Here is a 24,122-nt window from a genome sequence, read left to right as displayed (position 1 = left end):
TTGTAATCTTTGGTGATAATATGAGTGACTTTAATGCTGTGTTCTGTTCAACAACCATATTCCATAATTCTGTTCTTTAATGTTTGGGCAGTTAAAAATATATAAGCAAATTTCAGTAACATTCGCATTAGTGGATCTGTTTTATTTTCTTCTTGTTCATCTCCCTCTTCCTCTGTCAATGACTCACAAAGTTCTTCCAGTTCCTCATTTGTTAATACTTCTTTTTTTTTTTTTTTTTATTGTTGGGGATTCATTGAGGGTACAATAAGCCAGTTACACTGATTACAATTGTTAGGTAAAGTCCCTCTTGCAATCATGTCTTGCCCCCATAAAGTGTGACACACACCAAGGCCCCACCCCCCTCCCTCCATCCCTCTTCCTGCTCCCCCCCCAATAAACTTCATTGTCATTAATTGTCCTCATATCAAAATTGAGTACATAGGATTCATGCTTCTCCATTCTTGTGATGCTTTACTAAGAATAATGTCTTCCACTTCCATCCAGGTTAATACGAAAGATGTAAAGTCTCCATTTTTTTTAATGGCTGAATACTATTCCATGGTATACATATACCACAGCTTGTTAATCCATTCCTGGGTTGGTGGGCATTTAGGCTGTTTCCACACTTTGGCGATTGTAAATTGAGCCGCAATAAACAGTCTAGTACAAGTGTCCTTATGATAAAAGGATTTCTTTCCTTCTGGGTAGATGCCCAGTAATGGGATTGCAGGAAAGAATGGGAGGTCTAGCTTGAGTGCTTTGAGGTTTCTCCATACTTCCTTCCAGAAAGGTTGTACTAGTTTGCAGTCCCACCAGCAGTGTAAAAGTGTTCCCTTCTCTCCACATCCACGCCAGCATCTGCAGTTTTGAGATTTTGTGATGTGGGCCATTCTCACTGGGGTTAGATGATATCTCAGGGATGTTTTGATTTGCATTTCTCTAATATATAGAGATGATGAACATTTTTTCATGTGTTTGTTAGCCATTCACCTGTCGTCTTTAGAGAAAGTTCTATTCATGTCTCTTGCCCATTGGTATAAGGGATTGTTGGCTTTTTTCATGTGGATTAGAGTTCTCTATAGATCCTGGTTATCAAGCTTTTGTCTGATTGAAAATATGCAAATATCCTTTCCCATTGTGTGGGTTGTCTCTTTGCTTTGGTTATTGTCTCCTTAGCTGTACAGAAGCTTTTCCATTTAATGAAGTCCCATTTGTTTATTTTTGTTGTTGTTGCAATTGCCATGGCAGTCTTCTTCATGAAGTGTTCCCCCAGGCCAATATCTTCCAGTGTTTTGCCTATGCTTTCATTGAGGATTTTTATTGTTTCATGCCTTAAATTTAAGTCCTTTAACCATCTTGAATCAATTTTTGTGAGTGGGGAAAGGTGTGGGTCCAGTTTCAGTCTTTTACATGTAGATCCAGTTCTCCCAACACCATTTATTGAATAGGGAGTTTTTCCCCCAAGGTAAGTTCTTCTTTGGTTTATTGAAGATTAGGTGGTTGTAAGATGTTAGTTTCATTTCTTGGTGTTCAATTCGATTCCAAGTGTCTATGTCTCTGTTTTTGTGCCAGTACCATGCTGTCTTGAGCACTATGGCTTTGTAGTACAGACTAAAATCTGGTATGCTGATGCCCCCAGCTTTATTTTTGTTACTAAGAACTGCCTTAGCTATACGGGTTTTTTTCCGGTTCCATACAAAATGCAGAATCATTTTTTCCAAATCTTGAAAGTACGATGTAGGTACTTTGATAGGAATGGTATTGAATAGGTAGATTGCTTTGGGAAGTATAGACATTTTAACAATGTTGATTCTTCCCATCCATGAGCATGGTATGTTCTTCCATTTGTTAAAATCCTCTGCTATTTCCTTTCTGAGGATTTCATAGTTTTCTTTATAGAGGTCCTTCACCTCCTTCGTTAGGTATATTCCTAGGTATTTCATTTTCTTTGAAACTATGGTGAAGGGAGTTGTGTCCTTAATTAGCTTCTCATCTTGACTGTTTTGGTGTATACAAAGGCTACTGACTTGTGGACATTGATTTTATAGCCTGAAACATTACTGTATTTTTTGATGACTTCTAGGAGTTTTGTGGTTGAGTCTTTGGGGTTCTCTAAGTAGAAGATCATGTCGTCAGCAAAGAGGGAGAGTTTGACCTCCTCTGCTCCCATTTGGATTCCCTTGATTTCCTTGTCTTGCCTAATTGTATTGGCTAGAACTTCTAGCACTATGTTGAATAGTAAAGGTGACAGAGGACAACCTTGTCTGGTTCCAGTTCTAAGAGGAAAAGCTTTCAGTTTTACTCCATTCAGTAAAATATTGGCTGTGGGTTTGTCATAGATAGCTTCAATCAGTTTTAGAAATGTGCCACCTATGCCTATACTCTTCAGAGTTCTAATTAGAAAAGGATGCTGGATTTTATCAAATGCTTTTTCTGCATCTATTGAGAGGATCATGTGATCTTTATTTTTGCCTCTGTTAATATGGTGGAAAACGTTTATGGACTTGCATATGTTAAACCAGCCTTGCATCCCTGGGATGAAGCCTACTTGATCATGATGAATGACCTTTTTGATGATAAGCTGTAATCTATTGGCTAGGATTTTGTTGAGAATTTTTCCATCTATATTCATGAGTGAGATTGGTCTGAAATTCTCCTTTTTGTTTGGGTCTTTTCCTGGTTTTGGTATCAGGGTGATGTTTGCTTCATAGAATGTGTTGGGGAAGATTCCTTCTTCCTCAGTTTTTTGGAATAATTTCTGCAGTACAGGAATAAGCTCTTCCTTGAAGGTTTGATAGAATTCTGGAGTGAAGCCATCTGGACAAGGGCATTTTTTAGTTGGAAGCTTTTTTATTGTTTCTTTGATCTCAGTGCTTGAAATTGGTCTGTTCAGGAGGTCTATTTCTTCCTGGCTGAGTCTAGGGAGAGGGTGTGATTCCAAATATTGATCCATTTCCTTCACATTGTCAAATTTCTGGGCATAGAGTTTCTGGTAGTATTCAGAGATGATCTCTTGTATCTCTGTGGGATCAGTTGTTATTTCCCCTTTATCGTTTCTGATTGAGGTTTCTAGAGATTTTACTTTTCTATCTCTAGTTAGTCTGGCCAATGGTTTATCTATTTTATTTATTTTTTCAAAAAACCAACTCCTTGTTTCATTAATTTTCTGAATGATTATTTTGTTTTCAATTTCATTGATCTCTGATTTGATTTTGGATATTTCTTTTCTTCTACTGAGCTTAGGCTTAGATTGTTCTTCTTTTTCCAATTCCATAAGATCTCTTGTGAGATTGTTGATGTGCTCTCTTTCTGTTTTTTGAATGTAGGCACCTAAAGCGATGAATTTTCCTCTCAAAACTGCTTTTGCAGTATCCCACAGGTTTTGGTAGCTTGTGTCTTCATTGTTGTTATGCTCAAGGAAGTTAATGATTTCCTGTTTTATTTCTTCCTTCACCCGTCTGTTATTCAACAGAAGATTGTTTAATTTCCATGCCTTTGGGTGGGGTCGAGCATTTTTGTTAGAGTTGAGTTCCACCTTTAGTGCCTTATGGTCTGAGAAGATACAAGGTAAAATTTCAATTCTTTTGATTCTGTTGATATTTGTTTTGTATCCCAGGATATGATCAATTTTGGAGAATGTTCCATGCGGTGATGAGAAGAATGTATATTCTTTATCTTTGGGGTGGAGTGTTCTATATGCGTCTATCAAGCATAGTTGTTCTAGGGTCTCATTTAAATCTCTTATATCTTTGTTTAATTTCTGTTTAGAGGATCTGTCCAGCTCTGTAAGAGGTGTGTTAAAGTCCCCTGTTATGATGGTATTATCAGATATCATATTGCTCAGACTGAGTAAGGTCTGCTTCAAGAATCTGGGAGCATTTAAATTGGGTACATACATATTTAGAATTGAAATGTCTTCTTGTTGTAGTTTTCCCTTGACCAATATAAAGTGACCATCTTTGTCTTTTTTGACTTTAGTTGCTTTAAATCCACATGTATCTGAAAATAAGATTGCAACTCCTCTTTTCTTCTGAATTCCATTTGCCTGAAAAATTGTCCTCCAACCCTTGACTGGGAGCTTTAATTTGTCTTTTGAAGCCAGGTGTGTTTCTTGCAGACAGCACATGGATGGCTTGTGTTTTTTAATCCAGTCAGCCAATCTATGTCTCTTCAGTGGGGAATTCCAGCCATTAACATTTATGGAGATAATTGATAAGTGTGGTAGTATTCTATTCGTCTTATTTTGTGAGAGTCCATTGCTTAGTTTTATCTTTTGCATCAGTGTGGAGGTTAGGTTCTGTCCTTTGATTTCTGAGTTCTTACTTTGCTGCTGATCCATTGTGGTGGTCAGTGTGCAGAACAGGTTGAAGTATTTCCTGTAGAGCTGGTCTTGTTGTGGCAAATTTCCTCAATGTTTGTATATCTGTAAATGATTTGATTTCTCCGTCAATTTTTAAGCTTAGCTTAGCAGGGTACAGAATTCTGGGCTGAAAATTGTTCTGTTTAAGTAGATTAAAGGTAGATGACCATTGTCTTCTTGCTTGGAAAGTTCCATTAGAGAAGTCTACGGTCACTCTGATGGATTTTCCCCTGTAGGTCAACTGGCGCTTACTCCTGGCAGCTTGCAGAATCTTTTCTTTTGTCTTGACTTTGGATAGGTTCATCACAATCTGTCTTGGAGAAGCTCGGTTAGAGTTGAGGCGACCTGGGGTCCGATATCCCTCTGAAAGCAGTGTGTCAGAATCTTTGGTGATGTTTGGGAAATTTTCTCTTATAATATTCTCTAGTATGGCTTCCATTCCTCTGGGGCATTCTTCTTCCCCTTCTGGAATTCCTATAACTCGTATGTTGGAACGCTTCATAAAGTCCCATAATTCTGACAGTGAACGTTCTGCTTTCTCTCTCTTCTTTTCTGCCTCTTTTACTATCTGAGTTATCTCAAAAACTTTGTCTTCTACCTCTGAAATTCTTTCTTCTGCATGGTCTAACCTGTTGCTGATACTTTCCATTGCATCTTTAAGTTCCCTGATTGACTGTTTCATTTCCTTCAGCTCTGCTATATCCTTTTTATATTCTTCATATCGTTCATCTCTGATTTGATTCTGTTTTTGGATTTCCTTTTGGTTATTTTCCACTTTATTAGCCGTTTCCTTCATTGTTTCCATCATTTCTTTCATTGTTTTCAACATGTGTATTCTAAATTCCCTTTCTGTCATTCCTAACATTTCTGTATAGGTGGAATCCTCTGCAGTAGCTACCTCATGGTCCCTTGGCGGGGTTGTTCTGGACTGGTTCTTCATGTTGCCTGGAGTTTTCTGCTGATTCTTCCTCATGTGTGATTTCTTTTATCTGTTTCCTTGCCCTAATTTTCCTTTCACTTCCTCTTGCTCTTTAAGTTCTTGTGCCTGTGGACTAAGGGTTACAGGACCAGAAGGGTGAGAAGGTTGAAGAGCAAAAAAGGGATGAAAGAAAGGAGGACCGAGTGATAAGAAAAAAAAGAAAGATAGAGAAAGAAGAGTGGGTGGGGATAAGGAATATTGACAAAAAGAAGAGAGGCACAGAAAGAGGGAGACAGGGCAATATAGGTGTACAGTAGGGTACCTTGACACAACCTTTAAAAACCCCACCTTCTTGGGGTGCCCAGTTGGGTGGTTCCCTTGAGGTCAGCAGCTCTTTGCTAACCTGATCAGACACAGTACCCCACCTCCACCAAGTAGAGAGGAAAGACAAAAATGCTATAAATCAAACCAAAACAAGCAAACAGAAAACTTTACGGGGATACAATTGGGTGAAAAACCAAATGATAGCGGTAGAAACACTAGCAAAAATGAAGTTGTAGTTATTAAAAAAGGCAGCATTGAGAAATTATAATTAAACAAGTAAAATTGAGAAAGAAAAAGGGATCTGTATGGAAAAGATTGAAATTAAAAAACAAAAGAACATCAACAATGTCAAAATAAACAAACAAACAAAAAAAAACAACCAAACAAAAAAAAAGAAAAAAATACACAACCAAAAACAAAGCAGTTTGTATATGTTATTGAATATTGTCTGGGCAACACGTGGTCTTCTGGGGTATGAGATGTTAGTCACAGTTCTGATACGACTGGAGGCTGCTGATTTCTCAAACCCCAGCAGGTAGACACCCTGAATCTCTCTTCAGCCCACTTAAAAGGCACTTTGAACTTGTAAACTTGCTGAGCAGAAGCTTTCCCAGCTTTCTTGCTGGAATCACTGCTGAAGTGGCTATCCACTTACCTAGTGTGCCAAAACCGGTCTCACTCTGCCCCTAAGGGTTACGGCTGCAAGGCGGCTCAGACCCCACCCTTAGGCTACTTGGTTGCTGGGTTACCAGCTCCCACCCGTTTCTAGCTCTGTGACTTTGAGGGCGGAGCTTGCTGGGGAAGATCACTGGCAATGGTTCTGTGTGACCCACCGCCAAACACTATTAGCTCCGTCTGGCTCAGCGGCTCAGACTGTGGCCCTAGACAATGGCCAAAGTTCTCCGCACTCCTGCTCAGGCCTCCCCCAAGGCAGTTCAACTCAGTGCCAAGTCCAAGGACATCAAAACAGTTCACAGGTAAGGCCTTTCTGGTTTGCGTCTCGCTGCTACTGAACTTACAGTTGTGGGCGGGTTTAGACGGATTGAACACACGCGACCACTTGCCGGTTTTCCACTGTTTTAGTCCTCCTCTTGGGGTCCAGAAGTCTCTTGCTGACTCCCTGTATCCTCATAGGAGTGATGATAGGCAGTTCCCACCAGCCAGAGATGCCTGGAGTCCTATCTCCCCAGACTCACGGTGCCCAGATGCAAGGAAGCTGTTACTTGGCTGCCATCTTGCTCCGCCTCCTGTTAATACTTCTTAATGGCCTTCAATATATTCTTCTATTTCCTCATTGGGTGAATTCTTCACCAATTTATCTTGCTACACAAATGATTTTCCTAACTTCTCCATTGATCCAAGGGAAGCCTTTAAAATTATTTGCTACTTCAGGGGGAGACAAGATGGCGGACTGAAGCCAGCTTTCAACAGAGGCTCCCGTCCAGAAGGAGAGTTAAGGGACAGGAATTTAGTAAGTATCCTGGTGGACTTGAGCCTCACCAGGAGAGAAGGTTGAAGAACGCACATCAACACCGCTGAGGCAAGCTGTGATCACAAGGACGCAAACAAAAGGTACAAAATCCACCACCAAGCGGATGGGAGTCCCCCTCCCCCATGAGACTGGCTCAAGAGCCCCACAATTGAACAAGCGGGCAGAAATTAAAGGCCCTCCCACTACACTCCAAGGAGAGACCTTCTAAAAACTGGACCTACCTCCCCTACTGGGGTGCTGTGGCGTTCTCCTGCCAGGCATAAAACTGAATAAAACTTTGGGAATCCTTTGCCGGCAACCCTGAATCCCTGGCGCTCCCCTCCCGCCCACTGAGGTCTGGAGGCCTGTCCCCCAGGAGTTCGGATCCTTGGGTGACTTCTCAAGGGGAGTGGACAGTCCCCGAGTTGCGACTGGTCAGCATTGACTCTGAGGCGCGCGAGTGAGGAGAGGGCACCGGGCTGAGGGGGAGTCACGCCTCGCGGCACTTCCCTGCGGTGCAGTGCAGCAACCCTCCCCGGGCACAAGACTGAATAAGACTCTAGCTTCCCCGCTGAGAGCTGAGAGCCCCTACTCTCACTCGGGGTCTGAGGGCCCATCTCCCAGGAGTTCGGATCCTTGGGTGATTTCACGAGGGGAGTGCACAGTGCCTGAGCTGCGTCGGGTCAGCGCTGACTCTGGGACACGTGAGCGAGGAGAGGGCACTCTGCTGAGGGGAAATCAAGCCTTGGCGGCACTTCCCTGCGGTGCAGTGCAGGAGCCCTCCCCGGGCCGTAGTGTTGCGTAAAACTGAATGAAACTCTAGCTTCACCCCCCAACTCCCAATAGGGGTCTGGGGGCCCATCCCCAAGAGTTCTGATTCTTGGGGGATCTCTTGAGGGGTGTGGACCCAGCACAAACTGCGGCCGCTCAGTACTGACTCTGGGGCACAGGACAGAGGACAAAAGGGTCGCCTGAGTGGCCACACCAGAGCAGCAGTTCCCTGGAGGTAGATCAACAGCCGTTTTTTCTTTAATGGCAGAACGCTCACTTCTGGATATTCTGAGGCCACACCCCCTGTCTCCCTGGGCAACCAGAGGAGGCCACCGGTGAGCGGGGGATTTTCTGACATGGCTCACAAACCCGGGAAGCTTCCAGGGCGGGGCCGACCCAGAGAGGTGTTCGGATGCAAATCTCCAGCAGCAAAGACGTTTGAACTCAAAACAGCCCGTCTTCTGTAGGCGATTTTGACAGGAACAGAGACAGAACCCCGCAAAGTTGTCTGTTCTGTTCTGTTCTGTTCTGTTAGCAGCATCCATCAGGGACGGGGCTAAGCCTGAGTGAACACCTCCTTCCCATCACCTGTATCAAACACTCAAAGATGTCAGGCGCCATCTCCTCCTGCTAGATAGCGGCAGTCTGCGGGGGCCTGGCAGACTTCCTTGCGATTCAGGCAGGTGCAAACCCCTGGAGTGTCTGTTCACTGCAGGCAACTGGGTTAGCCATCTGCAGAGATACCAGTGACTGGGTCTGACGGAGGGGCAAAGTGGGGAAGGAGACGTCAACCTTCCTAGACTGCTCTGTTTGCTGGGTGGCTCCTCCTGACTCCGTGCTGCACTGGGGTGAGCCATGTCAGAGGAGTCACCAGGCCCCTGTGATCCAGTTCCCAGAGACCTCTTAAACTCTCCCACCTGAGACAAGTGCTGATTGAGACAGTTGATTTGGACCTTTTGAACTGGGCTAATAGACTGAGGACTTTTCAGGCGGTGCCCTGGGTGTGCGATTGTAGGAAGGTTTGATTCTCCTTTTCCAACTAGGGCCAGAGGTGGGCGGGCAGGGTGACTTAATTGCTGATTTTTCCACACAGCTGAGACTTCAAGCCAGAGTAGAAGTTGCAATAGGATCGAACAGAAACCAGCTGAAAACAAGACAGAACCACTTTGCTCCACCACACCAGACAGGGCCCCAGTTTCTCAGGCCACAACACTGTACGGGCCCTCGATAAAACCCCAGGGGAAAAACCAAAGGGAGTAAAATAACCATTGGGCGGAATCAGTGGAAAAACTCTGGTAACATGAATAACCAGAATAGATCAACCCCCCCCAAGAAAAGATACGGCAGATGTGATTGAAGATCCCATTCATAAACAGCTAGCCGAGATGTCAGAAATCGAATTCAGAATTTGGATTGCAGACAAGATTAATAAAATGGAATTAGGAATTCAAGGAGAAATTAAAAAATTGTCTCAAGAATTTAACGATTTTAAAGACAAAACCACCAAAGACTTAGACACACTGAAGCAAGAACTTACAGCTCTCAAAGATATGAAAAATACAGTAGAATCCCTCAGTAACAAAATGGAGCAAGCAGAAGAAAGGATTTCTGACATTGAAGATAAAGTCTTCGAATGCTCCCAATCTCTCAAAGAGGAAGAGAAATGGAGAGCAAAAACGGATCACTCACTCAGAGAACTCTCAGATAATTTGAAAAAAAGCAACATAAGGATTATAGGAATTTCTGAGAACGATGAAGTCGCCTCCGAGGGCACAGAGGCCCTTCTGCATGAAATTATGAAAGAAAATTTTCCAGACATGCCTAGAGAATCTGAAATTCAGATAGCAGACAGCTTCAGAACCCCAGCACGATTCAACCCCAATAAGTCATCCCTCAGACATATCATAATTAGCTTCACTAAAGTTAACATGAAAGAGAAGATTCTTAAAGCAGCCCGGCGAAAGAAAACTATAACGTGCAAAGGTAAGAATATTAGAATAACTGCAGATCTCTCTGCTGAAACTTTTCAAGCAAGAAGAGGCTGGTCATCAACTTTTAATCTCCTCAAGCAAAAAAACTTTCAACCCAAGATCTTGTATCCAGCTAAACTGAGTTTCATCTATGATGGAGAAATTAAATACTTCAATGACATTCATATGTTGAAAAAATTTGCCATAAGTAAACCAGCTCTTCAGGATGTTCTCAGACCTATCCTCCACAATGACCAACCCAATCCTATACCACAAAAGTAAACTCACTCAGAAACTTCGGATCAAACTCCAACTTCCACACTGGCGAAAGGATTAAAAATGTCCACTGGACCTTTGAAAAACTCGATACCCAAAATTCCACCAGACTTATCAGTACTCTCCATCAATGTGAATGGCTTAAACTGTCCTCTAAAGAGGCATAGGTTAGCTGACTGGATACAAAAACTCAAGCCAGATATTTGTTGCATACAAGACTCACATCTCAACTTAAAAGACAAATACAGACTCAGGGTGAAAGGATGGTCATCCATATTTAAGGCAAATGGTAATCAGAAAAAAGCAGGTGTTGCAATTTTATTTGCAGATACAGTAGGCTTTAAACCACCAAATGTAAGGAAGGACAAGAATGGTCACTTCATATTTGTTAAGGGTAAGACTCAATATGATGAGATCTCAATTATTAATATCTATGCACCCAACCAGAATGCACCTCAATTTATAAGAGAAACTCTAACAGACATGAGTAACTTGATTTCCTCCAGCTCCATAATCGTTGGAGATTTCAACACTCCCTTGGCAGTGTTGGATCAATCCTCCAGAAAGAAGCTGAGCAAAGAAATCTTAGATTTAAACCTAACCATCCAATATTTAGATTTAGCAGACATCTACAGAACATTTCATCCCAACAAAACTGAATACACATACTTCTCATCAGCCCACGGAACTTACTCCAAAATTGACCACATTTTAGGTCACAAGTCTAACCTCAGTAAATTTAAAGGAATAGAAATTATTCCATGCATCTTCTCGGACCATCATGGAATAAAACTTGAATTGAGTAACAACAGGAATCTGCATACCCATACAAAAACATGGAAGTTAAATAACCTTATGCTGAATGATAGCTGGGTCAGAGATGAGATTAAGAAAGAAATGGCCAATTTTTTGGAACAAAACGACAATGAAGACACAAACTATCAGAACCTCCGGGACACCGCAAAGGCAGTTCTAAGAGGGAAATTTATAACACTGCAAGCCTTCCTCAAGAGAACGGAAAGAGAGGAAGTTAACAACTTAATGGGACATCTCACGCAACTGGAAAAGGAAGAACATTCCAACCCCAAACCCAGTAGAAGAAAAGAAATAACCAAAATTAGAGCAGAATTAAATGAAATTGAAAACAAAAGAATAATACAACAGATCAATAAATCAAAAAGCTGGTTTTTTGAAAAGGTCAATAAAATAAATAAACCTCTGGCCAACCTAATCAGGAAAAAAAGAGTAAAATCTCTAATATCATCAATCAGAAACAACAAAGACGAAATAACCACAGACTCATCAGAAATCCAAAAAATCCTTAATGAATATTACAAGAAACTTTATTCTCAGAAATATGAAAATCTGAAGGAAATTGACCGATACTTGGAAGCACGCCATCTTCCAAGACTTAACCAGAATCAAGTGGAAATGTTGAACAGACCCATATCAAGTTCAGAAATAGCATCAACTATACAAAACCTCCCTAAAAAGAAAAGCCCGGGAACAGATGGTTTCACGTCAGAATTCTACCAAACCTTTAAAGAGGAATTAGTACCTATATTACTCAACCTGTTCCAAAATGTAGAAAAAGAAGGAAGACTACCCAACACGTTCTATGAAGCAAACATCACCCTGATCCCCAAACCTGGAAAAGACCCAACAAGAAAAGAAAATTATAGACCAATATCACTAATGAATATAGATGCAAAAATATTCAACAAGATCCTAACAAACAGAATCCAGCAACACATCAAACAAATTATACATCATGACCAAGTTGGTTTTATCCCAGGGTCTCAAGGCTGGTTCAATATACGTAAATCTATAAATGTAATTCAGCACATAAACAAATTAAAAAACAAAGACCATATGATTCTCTCAATTGATGCAGAAAAAGCTTTTGATAATATCCAGCATCCCTTCATGATCAGAACACTCAAGAAAATTGGTCTAGAAGGGACTTTTCTTAAACTGATAGAGGCTAGCTACAGCAAACCCACAGCCAATATCATATTGAATGGAGTTAAATTGGAATCATTTCCACTCAGATCAGGAACCAGACAAGGCTGCCCATTGTCTCCATTGCTTTTCAACATTGTAATGGAAGTTTTAGCCACCGCAATTAGGGAAGAAAAGGCGATCAAGGGTATCCATATAGGGTCAGAAGAGATCAAACTTTCGCTCTTCGCAGATGATATGATTGTGTATCTGGAAAACACTAGGCACTCTACTACAAAACTCCTAGAAGTGATCAAGGAATACAGCAGCATCTCAGGTTACAAAATCAACATTCATAAATCGGTAGCCTTTATATACACCAACAACAGTCAAATTGAAAAAGCAGTTAAGGACTCTATCCCATTCACAGTAGTGCCAAAGAAGATGAAATATTTGGGAATTTACCTAACAAAAGACGTGAAAGATCTCTATAAAGAGAACTATGAAACTCTAAGAAAAGAAATAGCTGAAAATGTTAACAAATGGAAAAACATACCATGCTCATGGCTGGGTAGAATCAACATTATCAAAATGTCAATACTACCCAAAGCAATATATAATTTCAACACACTCCCTATTAAAGCTCCACTGTCATATTTTAAAGATCTTGAAAAAACATTACTTCGTTTTATATGGAATCAGAAATAACCTCGAATAGCCAAGACATTACTCAGAAATAAAAACAAAACAGGAGGAATCACACTACCAGACCTCAGACTTTACTACAAATCGATAGTGATCAAAACAGCATGGTATTGGCACAAAAACAGAGAAGTAGATATCTGGAACAGAATAGAGAACCAAGAGATGAATCCAGCTACTTACCGCTATTTGATTTTTGACAAGCCAATTAAAAACATTCAGTGGGGAAATGATTCCCTCTTTAACAAATGGTGCTGGGTGAACTGGCTGGCAACCTGCAGAAGACTGAAATTGGACCCACACCTTTCACCATTAACTAAGATAGACTCTCATTGGATTAAAGATTTAAACTTAAAACATGAAACTATAAAAATACTAGAGGAGAATGCAGGGAAAACCCTTGAAGAAATTGGTCTGGGTGAGTATTTCATGAGGAGAACCCCCCGGGCAATTGAAGCAGCTTCAAAAATACACTACTGGGACTTGATCAAACTAAAAAGCTTCTGCACAGCTAAGAACACAGTAAGCAGAGCAAGCAGACAGCCCTCAGAATGGGAGAAGATATTTGCAGGGTATATCTCTGACAAAGGTTTAATAACCAGAATCCACAGAGAACTCAAACGCATCAGCAAGAAAAAAACAAGGGATCCCATCGCAGGCTGGGCAAGGGATTTGAAGAGAAACTTCTCTGAAGAAGACAGGCGCAAGGCCTTCAGACATATGAAAAAATGCTCATCATCTTTAATCATCAGAGAAATGCAAATCAAAACTACTTTGAGATATCATCTAACTCCAATGAGACTAGCCTATATCACAAAATCTCAAGACCAGAGATGTTGGTGTGGATGCGGAGAAAAGGGAACACTTCTGCACTGCTGGTGGGAATGCAAATTAATACATTCCTTCTGGAAAGATATATGGAGAACACTCAGAGATCTAAAAATAGATCTGCCATTCAATCCTGTAATTCCTCTGCTGGGCATATACCCAGAAGACCAAAAATCACAACATAACAAAGATATTTGTACCAGAATGTTTATTGCAGCCCAATTCATAATAGCTAAGTCATGGAAAAAGCCCAAGTGCCCATCGATCCACGAATGGATTAATAAATTGTGGTATATGTATACCATGGAATACTATGCAGCCTTAAAGAAAGATGGAGACTTTACCTCTTTCATGTTTACATGGATGGAGCTGGAACATATTCTTCTTAGTAAAGTATCCCAAGAATGGAAGAAAAAGTACCCAATGTACACAGCCCTACTATGAAACTAATTTGGGACTCTCACATGAAAGCTATAACCCAGCTACAACTTAACAATAGGGGGAAGTGGGAAAGGGGGGGAGGTGGGTAGAGGGAGGGGGATCGGTGGGATCACACCTTTGGTGCATCTTACAGGGGTATTTGCGAAACTTGGTAAATGTAGAATGTAAATGTTTTGGCACAGTAACTGAGATAACGCCGGAAAGGCTATGTTAACCACTGTGATAAAAATGTGTCAGATGGTTTATGAAGCGAGTGTATGATGCCCCATGATCATATCAATGTATACAGTTATGATTTAATAAAAAAAAAATAAAAATAAAATAAAATTATTTGCTACTTCACTCTGTAGGTTTTTCCATCAGGCATTTACAGTTTCTTGGTTTTATTGACCCATTGCTGTTTTGATGAATGCTATTGCCTTAGCAGTAGCAGATGGTTTCCATGTCAGATTAGAGTCTGCGTCAATTGCTGATTGAATGCGATCAAATACAGTCATGCATTGACTAATGACATGAGTACATTTTAAGAAATGTGTCATTCAGCAATTTCATTGTTGTGTAAATATCATAGAGTATATCTACACAAAGCCAGATTATCTAAAACATGATGAAGCTGTATGATACAGCCTATTGCTCCTAGGCTGCTCACCTGTACCACTTGTTACTGTACTCAGTTCTATGGGCAATTGTAGCACAAGGTAAGTATTTGTGTATCTAAACAAATAAAATATATAGCCAAAATACAGTATAAAAGATAAAAAAATGTACCTATAAAAGGCACTCACCATGAACGGAGTTTGCAAGACTCAGAGAGTCAGTGAGTGAATTGGGGGTGAACATGAAGGCCTCACACAGTGCTGAATTCTACTGTGGACTTTATAAACACTGGACACTTAGATTACACTGAATTTATAAAAAATGTTTTCCTTTGTGTGTGTGTCTCACTCTTTTTCTCAATTTCAAAATATTAAGGGGGTACAAATGTTTTAGGTTACATGGGTAGCTTTTATAATGTCTGAGTCCCAGCTATAAATGTGCCCCTCACCCAAATAGTGTTCATGGTACCTATTAGGTAAGTTTTTGCACCTCCCCTCCTCCCCCTTCCTTCTTGGTTGGTTTCCTCTGAGTTTTATTTCCCTCTGTGCACATGTGCACTCATCAGTTAGTTCCAATTTAATGGTGAGTACATGTGGTGTTTGTTTTTTCATTCTTGAGATATTTCCTTTAGGAGAAAAGTCTCCAGTTCCATCCAGATTGTTGCACAAGGTATTGATTCACTTTTTATGGCTGAGTAGTACTCCATGATACACATATACCACATTTTTAATTCCACATTGTTGTTGATTTAATTTCTTCAATAATAAATGAACCCTAGCTTACTAGAACATTTTTACTTCATAAATTTTTATACTTTTAACCTTTGACCCTTTGTAATTATACTTAGCTTAAAACACAAGCACATTATATAGCTGTACAAAAAATTTTCTTTCCAAAAAAAAAAAAAATTTTCTTTCCTTATATCCTTATTCTTTTTTTCAATGTTTAAAATGTCTTTTTTTTTAACTTTTAAAAGATTTTTATTAAAAACGAAGATGCAAACACATGCATAACCTAGGCCTACAGGGGGTCAGGATCATCAGTATCACTGTCTTCCCCCTCCACATCCTGTCTCTCTGGAAGGACTTCAGGGACAGTAACATGCATGGCGCTGTCATCTTCTATGATAACAGTGCCTTCTTCTGGAATACTCCTGAAGGACCTTCCTGAAGCTGTTTTACAGTTAACTATGTGTTAGACTTCTATACAATCAGCAACACTGAAGATTTGTTTACATAACATCACCACAGACGGGTGAGTAATTCATTGCACTGTGACATTACACAGCTATGACATCACTTTGAGCTTCGTTATAATTTTAAGGAACCACTATCACCTATGCTGTCCATCATTGACTGAAATGTCATCATGCAGCTTATGACTGTCCCAGCTGGGTATATGAAGCCTTGACAAAACGAATGATGCCCTGGTCAAGTCACTGAAGCAATAAGGTTGTATTTAGAGGTAAAAATGCCCCCTCAATATTTTCACTTTCATAACAAATGTTTTCAGGATGGCCAAGTACATTGTCTATCATTAATAGGAATTCAATTCCGGCCCTTCCTCTTCCAAGTGTTCTTTCACTTCTAGAATACAGTACTGGTAGAACCATTGCATAAACAGGCTGACTGTTACCCACAATTTCTGATCACATTGCCAGAACGTGGACAGATAATTTTGGGGTTCGTTTTTGAGAGAATGTGAGTTCTGAGCACTAGGCTGGCTGTAGAATCTCAGCACGGCCAGAATTAATCTGCCTTTCCATGCTTTTTGCCTGGTGTCTCCTTCTCATTTTATGAATGTCAGTTCTATGGACATCTTCTCCAAAGGGGCCCAGTTTCATTGCAATTGAAGCCTTGTTTGGATGATATCCCATCTCCTTAATCAAATTCAACTCTGCCAGAAATGGGGCAGCAGCTTTTTCATCAGCATATGCAGCCTGTCCAGTAATTTTTATACTTTTTAGTCGAAACCTATTCCCAAATGTGTGTAATCATCCCTTACTTGCTGTAAATGGCTTGATGTCACTTGTTTCAGGGAATCCTTTGCTGAAGTCTTGGTATAAGCTCAATGTGTTCTGGTGCAACATGTGCTGAACTGAAACACATTTCTGCTCGTGTCTTCCACCTGCCACTCGAATGCCCTTTCCATTTTCACCAAGCACTTATCACTCATTGTGGCCATAACTTTTATAACTTGAGGTACAACAGCAAAACTGGCACAAATTTATTTTTCCTTCCTCATGATTTCAGGGATGAGGATTTGTTTTTATCATAGATCTCAGCAACCTCACACAGGATTTTTCTTCTGTACTCAACTCCAGAACATTGAAGTTTTCACTTAATGGAAGCATTTTGTGACTTCTCTTCACCCTATCCAAATGGCCAGCATCACTCCCCTTGCACTTTGGGCCCTTACCAAGTAAAATGAGGGTTACTGGAACACAAACACTGTGACATCCTCATGGTTGATCTGATAACTAAGATGACTCCTGAGTGACTACCGGGCTGGTAGCACCTACGCAATGAAGACACTTAGCAAATGGAAGATTCACGTCCCAGCTGTGACAGAGCAGGATAGTGACAAATTTCACCATCCTACTGAGAATTATGTGCAATTTTAAATTTATGAGTTGTTTATTTATGGAATTTTCCATTTCATATTTTCAGACTTCAGTTGACCAAGAGTAACTGGAAATGTGGAAAGCAAAACTGTGGAAAGCAAAACCCTGGATAAGGGGCGGACTATCTATTGTATTTCCTAAAATATTATAAACCTTAAGTCTGAGAATACTGAAACCTGGGGATAGCAGTGTCCCGGTGATTATTGTACCAATAGAGGCTTCATTTCAAATCAAATTAACAAGCACATACTTGATGCCTTGTGCTACATGATGTCCTGGAGAAATTGAGAGCCTGGATACTGCCTGATGTGGACAGCAGGTGGGGCAAATGAATGGCCTTGATAAGATCTACATGTTGCAGAAAATCCTAACATGCTCTAACATCAAATATGATGAAAGAAGTAAAAAACTCCCCAGGAGCCCACCACCCAGGACAGCCTCTTTCCTGCTTACATCTCTCTGGTCTTCCAGCTTAGCCTGCATGTGTTCATTACTGAACATGCCTGGCGTGGTGCTAAGGGCTCTCCACAATTTCACTTTATCCTCAGCACAGATCCATAAGGTAGGTAGTGATATGGGCATTGGTATGAATGTGAACCCAGTTGGGGTTTTTTGTTTTTTTTTTTGGCAGTTTTTGGCTGGAGCTGGGTTTAAACCCACCACCTCCGGCATATGGGACTGGTGTCCTACTCCTTTGAGCCACAGGCACCACCCATGAACCCAGTTTTATGGGCAAGGACATGGTGCCCCAGCTGAGAAGTGGCAGGACCACACCACCTGGACTTCCAGTTGGAAAGCCCAGCTCTCAGTCTCCTCACAGCATGGTCCTTATTTTGCTTCTAGTGGACCTTCAGGAGACCCAGAGGGGCCAGGATGGAGAAAAGCAGGAACTGAGGCTGGGTGGGAACAACACTGAGTACTTTTCTGGGAAATGTAGAGTTCAGCCAGAAGGCAATGAAATGCTTTCTAGGATTCTTAGGCATGAAAGGAACAAGGCCGGTTTGTACTCTAGAATGATCCTGCTGGCAGCTGTGGGAATGGTGGTGCGGTCTCAAGGCAGTTCAGGTAGAGTGAGGAGACCAGTGGCCAGAGCAGCAGGCTGGGGGAGGAGACCCAAGCAGCCTGTCTCAGGTGCACTCCCTGGATTTCACGACAGAGAGGATGGATGAGGGGGATGAGGCAGAAAAAGGAACCACGGAGGGCTTTACACCAGGGTCCCAGGTTCAGTAGCCATGGAGACCCATTACCCGTGCTGAGTGCTGGGTTCTCACTTAACTTACCTGACTGGCTGAGTTTTGGATGGCCCCAGGACAGAGACACCTTGCACCAGGTTCTATTGGATGGAAAAGCATGGGAAGGTGAGGTCCCCTGTATACACATTTCAGCCTCACACAAACATGCCATAGATTTCCAAGAGAGATTTCCAAGAGCAGCCTTTCCGGCAGTCTGATGTCAGAGGGTCAGACACAGTTGGTTTTGAATCACTAGCAAACATACCTAGATGCTATGATGAATTGTGGCAGAGGAAAAAAGAAACCGTTTATTTCCATTTCGTTAATGCCATCAGCGTAAACTTTGAGTTTCCCTGTCCCAGCTCTTGGCGTCATGCAGAGCCACATTCAATCATATTCTCTGAAAGGTTTATTATTTTAAACTCGTCCAGACTTGAGCTCTCTGTGTTATTAGAAAAAAAAATCTTAGGCATACCTTTGGCAGAATCAAATAATAGTATTAATGCAATTCAATCTAACTGAATAAGATTTGATAGACCCTGATATTTTATACACAGTTGCTTAGCCGCACTGGAGTGGACACTGGAGCAGCTTTCATTTCTAAGATACCTTCCGGTATCTTCAATCTACAGAGTGGGAATCCTGAATCACAAACTCAGTGAACAAGAAGACCGCTTTCTGTATTGCCAACACTTCCCTTAGCTTCTGACCGGCAGCGCCACTTCACTGTGTTGGCAGAACATTGAGCTCAGGCCTTCTGGGGGTTTGGCCTGCCTCCCCCTAGCATGTGCCACATAGGTGTCCCTGGGACAGGGTGCCCAGATGGTCCTCAGCCCTCAACAGTGGAACTTGCAATAGCCTTGTCTATGTTTCATTTGGGTGTGGGATTTCCTCTGAGGCTGCCTTTGACCTCTTGGGCTCAAGGTCACAAACTAAAAGCCCACATGCCCTATGTGGCCTATTGAGGTACTTTTTCATTTTTGGTTCATAAGCTGATTTTCCTTTTTGAATCAGGAGATCTCACATTTTAAATCCATCAAGATTTCCAGCTGCTTTAAAGATCTTTAACATATGTCAAGCCTGGACCATGTATTCTCAGGCACTGTTCAGCTGGCTCTGAATAGAGAGTTCCTGTCAGAGAAGGAGGAGTTCCCAGGACATCCTTTTCCCAAGACCTCCCCAGACATCGACTGCCATCGTCACCCCTGTGTCATCTCTCCTCACAGGAGAGAAATAGTTTTCTGCACCTGCCCCTAGATCGGGGCTCCCCTGATGCCATCTCTGAGAGAGATTATTATATGCAGGAAATTAAGTACAAAGTGTTCCTGGGATCTTGGGAAAGGAGGGAGAAAAATGCAGAACTGGACAGAGGGAGAAGCTGGGGTACAATGCAGTCTCCACACCAGCCTCAGCCAACTCCACAGGGAAGTCTAGGGGTACAGGACCCTTTTTTTTTTTTTTTTTTTTAGGACCCTTTTTTAAGGCAAATAAGCCACCAGTAATTGGATACACCTGTCCCGAGGAAGGAGCATGACCTTGGGCCAGAATGATCTGTTTGGCTGAGAGCAGTGCCCAGCAGCCCTCCCAGCAGTTGAGAAATCAGTCCTTCTGTCTGAAGGGAGATCTGGATGGAACATGGCAGCATCAACTGCAGCACCCAACCCCAGAAGGAGAACCCACAGACCAAGATGGGTGCTGCGGGCCCCTCTGCTCTTGTACGTCCCTTCATGGTCCTTGTAGGCATTTGGGTCAAGAACTGTGGTGGGCAAAGGCTCCTTGTGGGGTGTTCTGAGAGAGCCCAGGAGAGCTGCCTGGGAAGTGCCCACCACCACCAAGGCCTCTAGAATCTTCTCCCAGTCTGGGATGATTTTATTCCCTTTATATTTCCTTAGCCATGTCCAGGACAAGAGAGCCTCTGCATTGCCAAGACAAGCACAGCTTTTAGCACCTAAGGCCTCAGTGAAAGGCCAAACTGAAACCCAAAACTGTGTGAAACCCAAACTGTGAAGAAAGAAGTGGGGACCCTCTCTGCAACAGAGGTGTCAGGCTCTCAGGGGGCATCAAAGAAAGTCAGGGAGGGGGGACATATCCTGCACTCCCAAGGGTGACATGGGAGCAGCTCACATCCTGGCCTGGGTTAAAGTGATAATCATTGATCTCTGTTCCGCAACAGGCATTGGGAAGGGCTGTTTCACATGGTGCCTCAGAAAATTCTCACCGCAAAGTGGATATATTATGAGCCCAAACAAGGTCCAGGGAGGCCAGCCTGCCCGTCTGCAGTCACACTGACAAGGGGCACACAGCGGCTGGGCAAGTGCTGGGTGTGCTGAGAACTGGGCCCTGAGCACCACCTCCTGAACTGCAGAGCGAAGGCACCCCCAGAAAACCAAGGCAAAGCCCACAGACACCACCCAAAATCCGAAGGAAGAAGGAAAGAAGAGGTCTGTGACTGGGGAGCTGTTCTCAGGATTCTGTAGATGGACTTTGGGCCCACCGCAGGGTGGCCGGACAAGAGCACCCCGGGGGCAGATTCAATGCCAGGTGAGCCTGTGGGACATGTGTGTGGGAGCGGGGGAGTGTGAAGACGTGGAGATTGTGCGGGGGGCAGGTGGAAGGCTGAGACCACCGCTACAGACACTCATCACCATTTCCCAGGAAAGGCTGCCCTCTCCCAGGATAGACTTGTCTGGGGGCTGGGCTGCTCAACCTGCCGTCCGAGCGCAGATCAGCTGGGCACGGGCGCCACCTAGTGCTGACAGCGTTGAAATGGCCTTTTACCGAAACTTAAAGCGGTGGTCACCGACTTTAGTCACACAACCTCTGCAGAGTCCTAGAACCCTGGACAGAGTAGAAGGGGGCCAAAAATTCAGCTTCCTAAGCGCCAAGCGTGGGGCCCATATGAAGCAAGTTGCTTCTCCCCTGTGTGTGGCTGCAACACCAATGGGCACTCACGGGCAGACGCTCCGCTCCCTCCGGGGTCACCAGCTGTGCCTCCCTTCTACATTATGTTAAATGAATCCCCGGGTTACATTTTAGAAGAAAATAAAACTTCCTGCCTCATAAGAACTCACAAACCCTAACTACAGTTGACACAGATGATGTTTCAACGGACAGATGGCTCCCTGGGGGCTCTGTAAATCTAAAACTCTGAGAATTATGCATAGTCCTCGAAGTTGATTCCATCCCCCTTATTTCTTATCCTTTCTGGCCTCGCTTGCTTTGCTGAACCCCTGGTTCTTTCCTTGTCTGCAGAGTTTCGCACCCTCTGAGCCCTCTGCCTGGAATGCTCTTCCCTGCTCCAGCCACCTGGGCTCACTCCTTGGAGAAGCCCTCCTCAACCTCCTTGAAAGGCCATATCACCCTGTTGGAGGCTTTGGGGATGCCGTAATGGCACGTGTTCATGTTCTCACTCGACTAATGTCAGGCCTTTGTGGCAGAGTGGTCTCAAGTCACATGTCAGAACAAGAAACCCTTCTGGTGGGGTTTCTCGAAGTGTTTCCAGAACAAATGTATACTGACATTTCTCACAAGGGGTTGGGGCAGGCAACTTTTCTCAGCGCACTTTGGTGTCAGAACCTTGTTTTGTAGGAGCCTAATACCAGGCTAGAATTCCAGGACATGCTCCAAACGTAGCTCTAACCCATGGCCCCGCTCTCCCCTGAGCTTTGTGAAGTTAGGGCAGCTGTGACCTCTTCAGGATGGGGCTGGTCCCTATTCCATCAGTGGTAAATCTGGTAATAGGATATTTGGTGATGCTCAACTGTGGAGACTCTGTCAACATTTTCCAGCCTGTAGGCTAGTTGCAGCCAGAAACCCTCCTGGTGACAGCTTCTATTGCCACCTTTTTGGCGTGCCATTCACCTTTCTTGGTTTATGATCCTTATTAATGATCCAAAGTCCCCGTGGTCCTTTTTCCTCAAGTACTATGAGCACAAACGCTGTGCTGGAAAGTAGTGAGGATAGGGAGGTGATATTAAGAAGACATACAGTTTTATGAAATAGCAAATAGCAAACAGATTTGGCAGATGGACTTGGTAGAAAAAGCCTTCCCCTGTGAGGGGAGAATCCAGGACAGGACTCTGATAGCACCATCCACCACTCAACACTCAGTTAAGGGAAGACTTTTTAGTATTTGAATCCTACCTTTCACTTTTTCAGGAGACATTTTTAAGTGCTCTGTGTATAAGATGCTGGCATGTTGATTGTTTTCCAAGTCCTGGGTTTTGAAAGTTTGAGAGACTCAGTACAATTTGGAGAATACAAAGAACATCCTCCAACAATATATCAGGGAGTATGAAGAGCAGCCAACACATTGACTGCTCTCAAAGAGGGTTAGTAAATTCATTGTTTGGAACTCAGTACATACTTCCCAGAAGAAATCTTGGGCTGATAATGATTGTAATAAAATACAATAGTAATAACAGATACTAGAAATAGTAATTAAGCATCTGCTATGTGCCTTAGTATTCATTTTCTCATTTAGTCCCTGCAATGTGGTTATAAGGTGGCTACAATGGTCATCTCCACTTTCCAGAAGAAGAAACTGAGGCTTGGAGAGATCAGATAACTTACTTCAGATGATACAGCTGATAAGTGTAGAACGTGTATCCTGAGCCACACCAACAAAAGCTTATGCCTCTTTAAAGCAGTGCTGACGTATTGTAAAAAATTACATGGTTATAATTATAGCACCTACTGTAGGAAAGTAATAGCATTTAATAAGCAAGCCTCAATTTTATCTTGAACATTAATGTTTTAGGAAAAGGAGTTTTATTTTGAGAATTTAATTTTCTGCTAAATCTGCTAAAGAAAGATTTGTTTTTGCTTTCTAATTCCTTTTTTTTTTCTTTTGAGACAGAGCCTCAAGCTGTCACCCTGGGTAGAGTGCGGTGGCATCACATCTCACAGCAACCTCTAACTCCTGGGCTCAAGTGATTCTCTTGCCTCTGCCTCCCAAATAGGTGGGACTACAGGCACCCACCACAACGCCCGGCTATTTTTTGGTTGCAGCCGTCATTGTTGTTTGGCGGGCCCAGGCTGGATTCAAACCTGCCAGCTCAGGTGTATGTGGCTGGTGCCTTGGCCACTTGAGCCATAGGCTCCAAGCCAATGCTTTCTTTTTTTTTTTTTTTTTGTAGAGACAGAGTCTCACTTTATGGCCCTCGGTAGAGTGCCGTGGCCTCACACAGCTCACAGCAACCTCCAACTCCTAGGCTTAAGCGATTCTCTTGCCTCAGCCTCCCGAGCAGCTGGGACTACAGGCGCATGCCACAAACGCCTGGCTAAAGCCAATGCTTTCTAATTCCTAATTGCTACCACTCCATGCAGATTTCATTCCAGCAGATCACAGTTTATCTCAGGAACCTTGAAAACAAGCCAAATACAAACAGTCTTATCCACACTTATAGGCAGGTCCCTGCAACCAAGATGGGAGGAAAGGATATAACTTCTGCTTATACAGCCTGGGTTAACCAAGGAACAAAATTAATCAATTCATGAATTCAAATTAATTGATAATAAGAATTATCAATTCAAATTAATCAAAGAAAGAAGAATACCCCAACCAAGAGCTAGGCAAGTACCACAAAGAGGAACCCACAAAGAACGAACATGAATGGCCATAAACATATGGAAAGACAGCTAGAGCTCTCTAGAGTCATGGAGACA

This window comes from Nycticebus coucang, chromosome 11 (assembly GCF_027406575.1).
Source record: "Nycticebus coucang isolate mNycCou1 chromosome 11, mNycCou1.pri, whole genome shotgun sequence".
Lineage (NCBI taxonomy): Eukaryota > Metazoa > Chordata > Mammalia > Primates > Lorisidae > Nycticebus > Nycticebus coucang.
The sequence above is the reverse complement of the archived record's forward strand: the minus strand, read 5'-3'. Positions refer to the sequence as shown.